Raw genomic sequence first — 8,033 nt, forward strand, 5'->3', positions numbered from 1 at the left:
TAAACTGCCAGCACAGTTTTGTTTTCTGAAGTCTGGGATGCGTGCGGGATGAGCCTGTTTGTCTTACCTCTAACAAAGGAGACTGAGCTCTCTGCTCAGCTTTGTATTTTTCTGTATAATAGTCTTTCTATGCTTTTATACACTGTAAAAATAAAGTGTTTTTCAACTATAGTTGGTGCTGCTGTACCTTAAAAGTGCATCTTAGCAGTATGTGCTCTATTTTGTGAGCGTGAGGGAGCGTCTCCAGCGCAGGGAAGGCTTCTCGTGCTTTGTGATGTTTCCACGCGGCACCGAGGTTCAGGCTGAAATAGGGGCGGCTGTTGGTGGAGGAAGAGGCCTGAACCACGCTGCTCTGATCAGCCCAGGGGAAGGAGAGGGCTGAGCAAAGCTGGGCTGCGTACCTGGGGCAGCCTTTTAACTTGAAACAAACTCGGTGTGAGACTTTTTGGCATTTTAACAATGGTCTTGAAAGAGGAACGTTATGAGAAGGTCTCCAGTAACACCGGCTGAAACCAGGAGCAGCAAGCGGTTCCCCACGAACATACTTCTTCTTGACTGTTTTGAGGCATTTATGCCCAGTCAACTGTAACCCTTAACTCTGACCCAAAAAAATGGAAATTTTTATATATATACAGGGAAGAAAGGAACTAACGCTGCCCAGCTTCTGAATTTTGAGATAGCACTTACCTATTTTGATATGGCCCTGCAGGAATAAAAGAACTAATTTCTACTTAAACTAAATAAAAGAACTTAATTTCTATTAAAATAGTAAATGAATGGGAGATACCTTCATCTCCTCTCAGATTTGAAAACAGAGATTTTTTTTCAAAGATTTTAGACGTGAAGAGCCTTGCATGTTGTCCTCGTCACAGATCCACAGCAGGCTCTGGGAAGGAGCCCCTAACTCGCGTGCAGAAAGCTGTCTGCACCGAGGACTGATGAAAGGTCGAACGTGTTAATTAAATAGGCGCTCATCGCTGTCTGGAGTCAAAGGGGCTGATGCGGGGATGGGGAGGATCTGTCGGCAGAGGCTGAGCTGCTCCTCTGGCCTTTTCTGCGGCTATTTCTGCTGCTGTCTCTGGGAAGGTTTGGCCGTGGCTCCCGCGGTGGCTGTGACGGAAGCGGGGCAGCGCTGCGCTCCCTGCAGCTGGGGCCTGGCTCCTGGCTGCGTGCACACGCGGCAGGACCTGGCAGCGCAGCGCCTGGCTCTGGCTGAGCCGGAGGGAGGAGAAGCGGTGATTTCGTGTGTCCCAAATGGAGTTGGGTTCAAGCCAGGCAATGCATCAGGCGAAACGAGGAGCTCAAGCTGAGTCTTGTTTCACCAGAGTACCCAGAGCATCCCACTGGCCTTTGGTTGTGTTTGCAGGGAGAGGGGGCAAGATCTTGTGCTAATGTAGGTTAGCAGATTTATTTATTTATTTTTAATTGCAGTGAATTCCTTAACAGACCTGGGCTTCTGCTCTGCTTTGTGACGGGGACAAGGAGCCCTCTCAGCCTGCTCTGCCTGCAAAATCGAGCACGTTGGCGTAAACAGCCTGCACTGACTTCAGACTGGCTCAAAAATTGTTATCGCTTATTTCCCTTTGAGCTGATCTGAAGATATTTAGAGACAATGCTGAAAAGGCAGAAACGCCTCTTGCTCCGTTTACTTGTCTTTGCTAAAAAAGAAAGATCAGCTGCACTCGGAGGGCAAGGAGACCTGGGGGTGCCCCGGCACTGCACTGCACTCAGGTACCTGCAGGAAAATGGTGCTCAGGGCATTGACCGATAACATCTTGGAGCAGTAGCAGTGCCTCTTGAGAGCACCAAGGGCATGCATCCTGTCTCTTGTAAAAGTAGTAAAAAATAAAAATAAAAAATAAAAAATAAAATAGAGGAAGTGGTGAGCTACGCCCTGAAATATTTATCTAATCCTCAAAGTGACCTTGGGATGCAACTAGCAGGTAACAGGCCCTGTCTAGGCTGCGCTGCTCAAGATGAAGAGCCTCAAACGAACTTCAGTGATTATCCCACCTGGTGAAGCATGATTAATTTGGGGTTAACGCTGGGCTTTCTGCTAGTGGCAGTGGTGGTGGAATGGAGCGAGCCACCTGGATGGCATCGCACTGGGAGCAGCAGCGAGCGTTCAGGGAGGCAGGACGGGGAAGGAATTGTGGCACAGGGGAGGAAGGACTGCAACGTGCTGGCTTTTTATTTTTCGGAGAGGTGAGCACTGACTGCAGCACAGAGCTGTGTCAGTGCGGGGAGCGCCCGGCTCTGCAGAAATGACCTGGGGCTCCTGACGCTTTGTGAAGCGCAGACGGGTTAACGGTGTGCAGAACGTGAATGTCACGTCAGGCCCGATAAAGAGCTGTGTGCAGGAGGCGTGAGGCTCCCCTGGACAGAGGCTGTAGCTGGAACGTTGTCTCCTGGTTCTCCACAACTCCCTTGGAAGCTGAACCTGGCCGTGCCCTGGTTATTTCCTGATGTGGTCGAGTGAAGGTGCGGGAAGACCATGGCCTGCAACAGGAGATGGGACGAAGTGGGGCAAACTTGTGCATGTTGTGCACATAAATCTGAAGCCGTGGGGACCCCGAGCTCCGGAGGGAGGCACTCAGCGTGCAAAGGGAGAGCCCCAGCCCTGTTTGGTGGCCGAGCCCGGATTCGGCACCGTGCCCATGGTCTGCATCCAATTAAAGCTTGGACCCTGCGCAGACCGAGGATGAGCTTTTCTTCTCCCCCAGGGGCTGAGCTGGAGGGCGAGGCGCTGCTGGGAAGGAGCAGGAGGCACACTCGCCCCTGCCTCGCTCTGTGAAGCTGGGGGCCGCGTTTTGTTGCTTGAGGCAGCGAGATTTGGGTGTGCTGCCTCTACACCAGTAGGTGTCTGAGAGCTTTGGTGGTAAAAACCCTTAAATCGTGGCATCTGGGGGCTGGGCGGCTCTCGCAACGAGCCGCTGGGGTTGCAGCACGGGCAGAGATGTCGCTATGCACTAAGAAATCTCTCTTCCTTGGTGAACTTGCTGCGTGGGCACGGTGAGCGTGGGGCTCTTCTTTACGAACTGCTCCTTCAGGGACGGGGTGTGCAGGACCCTACAGCCCCAGGCTGGGGAGGAGGCTTCCCATGAGCGCAGGAATCTCTGCAGGACCGGGGCTGCTTCTTGTCAAAAAGCGACTCCGGAGGGCTCCTGAGGGCATGGGGAGAAGGAAGCGGTGCCCTGGCTCTGTGTCTCCACTCCTCCTCCTGGTCCTGCGATAGATGGAGGACCGGAGCCAGCCCTGGCGCTGGGCAAAGCCTTTCCAATAACTTCCACTTGGCCCCAGCGGCTGCCAAGCGCGGGGTGGATGTTGCTGCCTTTTGTTTTTAAGTGTTTCCAGCTGCGCAGCCCCCGGGTGCCAGCACGGAGCCGCTCTCCGAGCACCGCGTTCCCAGCATCGAGCGCGAGAAGCGCGGGGACGCTGCCAGCTCACCCACCTCCCTCCCCTGCGTCTCCACATCACCTGGATGTGGCCCCGGGGCAAAGCTCCTGGCACAGGGCTGTGTCCTTCCCCGGGGACAGGATGGAGATGGAGCCCTCCAGATTTGGCAGAGCTTTTTGAGCTTTTGTTGCTCCAAGTGGAGAGCGTTGTCCTCCCACCACGTTGTGCTGCTCCTTTGGGGCTGTTTCTATTGTTTCTGCCCTTCCAATTTTCCTCATCCCACCATATTTCTGTTGCGTGACCCAATTCCCAGGAAGCCGCCGTGTAGCATCCTGGCCATGGTGAGCCCTGCTAGCTAGCCTGCTAAAGACCAGAAAGGCCTAAAAACAAATAGATAAACTTGCTAAAACCAGCCTTTGCCTGCTAGAATCCCCCCAGAGCTATGATCTGAGGGCATCCTGTGGCCAGATGTTGCTTTAGAGCTCGGTCCCTTTGCAAGCAGTGGGCAAGTGAGGCAGCAAAACGGGGCTATGTGTGGGGCTGCTGAAGGGACCAGATGCAGGGGAGCTGCAGTAGCCTCATAGTGGGGCTCACACAGAGCCCTGGTGGTGCCTGAATTCAGCCACCAGCTGAGCCATGTCCTTGTGGGGTGAGCACGTACCCTGGTGAGGGTCAGATCGGCTCCCTCCTACTGGTTTAGCACTGGGGAAAGCTCCCAGTCCCATCAGTTCACACGCTGATTTTGCACGTGTTGTACAAGGTGTCAATGACACGGGGTTTTTATTATGATTATCTTCATTAAGTGGGGCCAGGAAGGTCCCATATTGGATGCTGGCCACCAAAACGAGCCCTTTTGCCCCTTAGTGCTGCACTCTGCAAGCTGGAGGTGAGCAGGGCTGGGTGGATGCTGCCTGCAGCAAGCTGGTGCCAACCCAACGTGTTTCTGAGGCAGTCCTGAAGCTTTCGTTGTGCTTTCCAGGAGGACTGGAAATGCTGCTGGAGGCAGGCTGGCCTCACCCATCCCTGAACTGCACTGCAGGTGCTGCAGGGTGGCTGTGCCAGGGCTTTGCCATCCACCCCTGCAGCAGCATTGCAGTGCTCGGGGTGAGATTTTGGGTTTGGAGCAGCAGCCACGGCAGGAGGCACTGCGAACACTGCCTGTGAGACAAAACACAACTCAAAACAGATATTTTTTACCCTGAAATTCCCCTGCTCCCAGGGGAAGCTGCATGCTTGCAGCACCGCTTTCAGCTGATCCAGCACTGAAGCCGGTGTGTGACCGGACAGATCGCAGTGGGCTGCCACGCAGTGTGGCCGGGCACTTTAATCTTTTGGGGTGAAACCAGTTGTGAGAGGGGGCCAGCCAAAGCCCAGAAAAGCTGCAGCGGTGTCGGGGTTAGCCCCAGGGTTTTAGCGTCTCAGCTGGCAGCACTGGGCTAAAACCTACCCTGTGGGGCTGTGGGGAGCAGCGATGCAGGCACTCAGGATCTCTCTGTTCCATCTCCTTTCCCTCTCGTTTCCAAGCCTGGGGTTGCTGGCTGCTCATGCCTCAGGCTGCCGGCCAGGAGGAGGGTTTAGGGCCAAAGCTCAGGCTGCAAGGAAGCCTGGCGGTATTTCTGAAAGCAGAAATTTCTTGCTCGTGGTGCAGAGAGCAAGCGCGCTCCCTGAAAATGCCCCTTTTTGACTCAATTTATTCTTGCAACCACCATTTCCTTCCACCTTTCATCCGTGAGGGCACAGTTGCTGTCTCTGTGTGTGCTTTTTTCTTTATATCTTTTCACCTAATCTCTCTTACTTGACCCAATGCATGCAGTGGGGGTGGAAAAATTCAATTTGTCCGTCTGTCAAAAGTGGTATTGAGCAAATCGCTCTGCCCCAACTCTATCACCTTTGTAAGAACTTGCAGAGCTTGGCTCATCTCACCTGTCGTAAAGCCCTGCTTTGGGGACGAGAGGACTCTTATGGGGGCACCTGTTTTTCTCTGTCCCCGGGGGGGGAAGACGGAGCCCTAACAGCACCCCACTAAGTGTGAAATGCCAAATCCCAGCCCTGAAGCTGAGGGTCCTGCACAGGAGCTGTGCTGGATCCAGGGTCAGGGGCATCCTGGTGCAGTGGCCTCTCTTGTGGGCAGCAGGGACAAAGCCTGGTCCCTCCAAAGGGGCCACAGGTGTGGCCATGCAAGATCCCATGAGAGCCATGAGCCCTTGTGCATGAGCATCCTGGAGCAATGAGCAGCTCTTTTATATTTTGTTTTTTTCTTCTTCATTCAATAGTTGGCCTCAAGTTTTCCATGCTACACACCAGTCAAACCCAGCTTTAGGCATCCAATTATTCATTTTCTCATGGGTTTTCCTATGTCTGCCATCTGCACAGCCAAGACCTTCACAGACTTTGAAGAATCTCCACAATACCCCTCTGAGAAGAGCGGCGTTGTTACCCTTGTTCCACAGACGGGAATGGAGGCACAACGAGATTCAAAGCAAAGACTGAGCATGAATCTTGGATGCCTGGTGTGGGACGTTCAGGGTCAGGCTGCTTTGCCAGGATCGTGAGCATGCTTGAAGCTCAGCTCCCCGCTCTCGCTGCCAGCGGCGCCAGTTCAGCATTTTGGCAAGCGCCAGTGCACGTGGTTCGCGCTGTAAATGAGGACTCACAAGTGGGAGCTGGTGGCAGTGATTTCAGCAGCCACGGAGGCCGGCATGCTGCTGTCCACCTTCCTCCATCCTGCTTAATCCCCACTTTGTCCCCTTCCCCATCACCCCCTCTCTGTTGTGCTGGGTTCAGTCCCTTCTCCCCTCTGCTTCAGGGCCTCCTGCAGCTCCTCTCCTCTCCCCGTCTCCTCTCCTTGCCCGTCGCTCAGCTTCCCACAAGCCAGCTTTGCTTTCCTCCTCTCTGCTTCTCCAAGTCACACTTGTGCCGTTTTTAGCCTTGCAGCTGTGACTCCACGTTTGGAGGTTCAGCTGGCCTGCGAGTATTGCACGTGGCAAAACATCACGATTTCTTTAAATCTGTCAAAGTTTCTTTAAAACTGTAAAAATACCCAGAGACCTGGGAAGCTGTATGTTCAGCACACAGCCTGCTGGAAGGACAGACAGGCCCCAGGTCCCGGTGTTTTGGTTTAGTTTCTGCTTAGTGGCTTTGCCCTATATCCCCTTCTGCAGCGTTGGTTTGCCACCAGAAAGCCACAGTGGAAAACCGCTGTGGATGTTTGAGAACAGCCAGAGCAATGAGGCGGCTCCTGGTGCTGTGTCCAGTGCCTGTCCCTAATTAACTGGTCATTAAGGAACATGTCCCATAGCTGGGGGACTCACAGCTGCTGATTTGAGGTGTCCTGCTCCAGCTGGGACAGAAGGGCTCTGGTGCCTACACACACCCAGCGGCCCACTCCCTCTTGTCCTATCATTATCTACCCAAGTAAAGAGTCCCTTCTCCATCCTTTTTATAAAACCCCTTTAAGTTCTGCAAGGTCACACTGAGGTGTCCCTAGAGCCTCCTCTTCTCCATGCTGAACCTCCCCAGCTCTCTCAGCCTCCTGTCGGGCCTGTGATGGCACCTGGGGCCCACAATGGTGGCTGGGGACTTGAGGATGGCAGCTGAGGCCCATGATGGTGTTTGGGGCTGCGAGGATGGTTAGGGACCACGATGATGGTGGTGGGGTTCGTGTTGTTGTCTGGGCCCTGTGAGGGTGGTTGGGGCTGTGAAGGTGACCGGGGACCATAGTGATGGTTGTTGGGTAATGCTGGGGGCTCTGGAATGTGTCCAGAGCAGGGCTACGAAGCTGGTGAAGGGCCTCAGACACAAGTCCTGTGAGGGGCAGCTGAGGGAGCTGGGGCTGTTTGGTCTGGAGAAGAGGAGGCTCAGGGGAGACTTCATTGCTCTCTGCAACTGCCTGAAGTGAAGCTGTGGGGAGCTGGGGGTCAGCCTCTTCTCACAGGTACCCAGCAATAGGACCAGAGGGAATGGGTTCAAGTTGTGCCAGGGGAGGTTCAGGCTGGAAATGAGGAGACATTTCTGCTCAGAAAGAGCAGTCAGGCATTGGGACGGGTTGCCCAGGGAGGTGGCGGCATCACCGTCCATGGGGGTGTTCAAGGAAAGGTTGGATGTGGTGCTTGGGGACATGGTTAGTGGGTGACATTGGTGGTAGGGGATGGTTGGACCAGATGATCTTGGAGGGCTTTTCCAACCTTAATGAGTCTCGAATTCTACTTGGAGACATGGTTTGTCCCTGCGTGTTCTCAAGGAGATATTCAATGTGGTGCTTGGGGACACGGTTTAGTGGCTGACATTGGTGTTTGGACCAGATGATGTGGAGGCTTTTTCCAACCCTGATGATTCAAGGATTGTACTTGGAGACATGGCTTATCCCTGGGGGTGCTCAAGGCGAGGTTGGACGTGGTGCTTAGGTACATGACAGTGGTGGCAGGGGGTGGCTGGACCAGCATGGCTGTGCCGCCCCATCTTTTCAGTACACCAGCAGTGCCACCCATCATGGCGGCCACACCGTGAGCCGGGGGCACCACAGCGCAGGCTGCGCGCCGAGTGGGCGTGGCCACCCCCCCATACACAGAGAGGGGGCGTGGCGCGCGGCGGTGACGTCAGGCGCGGGGAGGCGGGGCCGGGCCGTGCGGGGCGCGCCG

The sequence above is a fragment of the Aythya fuligula genome, chromosome 12, assembly GCF_009819795.1.
Source record: "Aythya fuligula isolate bAytFul2 chromosome 12, bAytFul2.pri, whole genome shotgun sequence".
NCBI classification, from domain to species: domain Eukaryota; kingdom Metazoa; phylum Chordata; class Aves; order Anseriformes; family Anatidae; genus Aythya; species Aythya fuligula.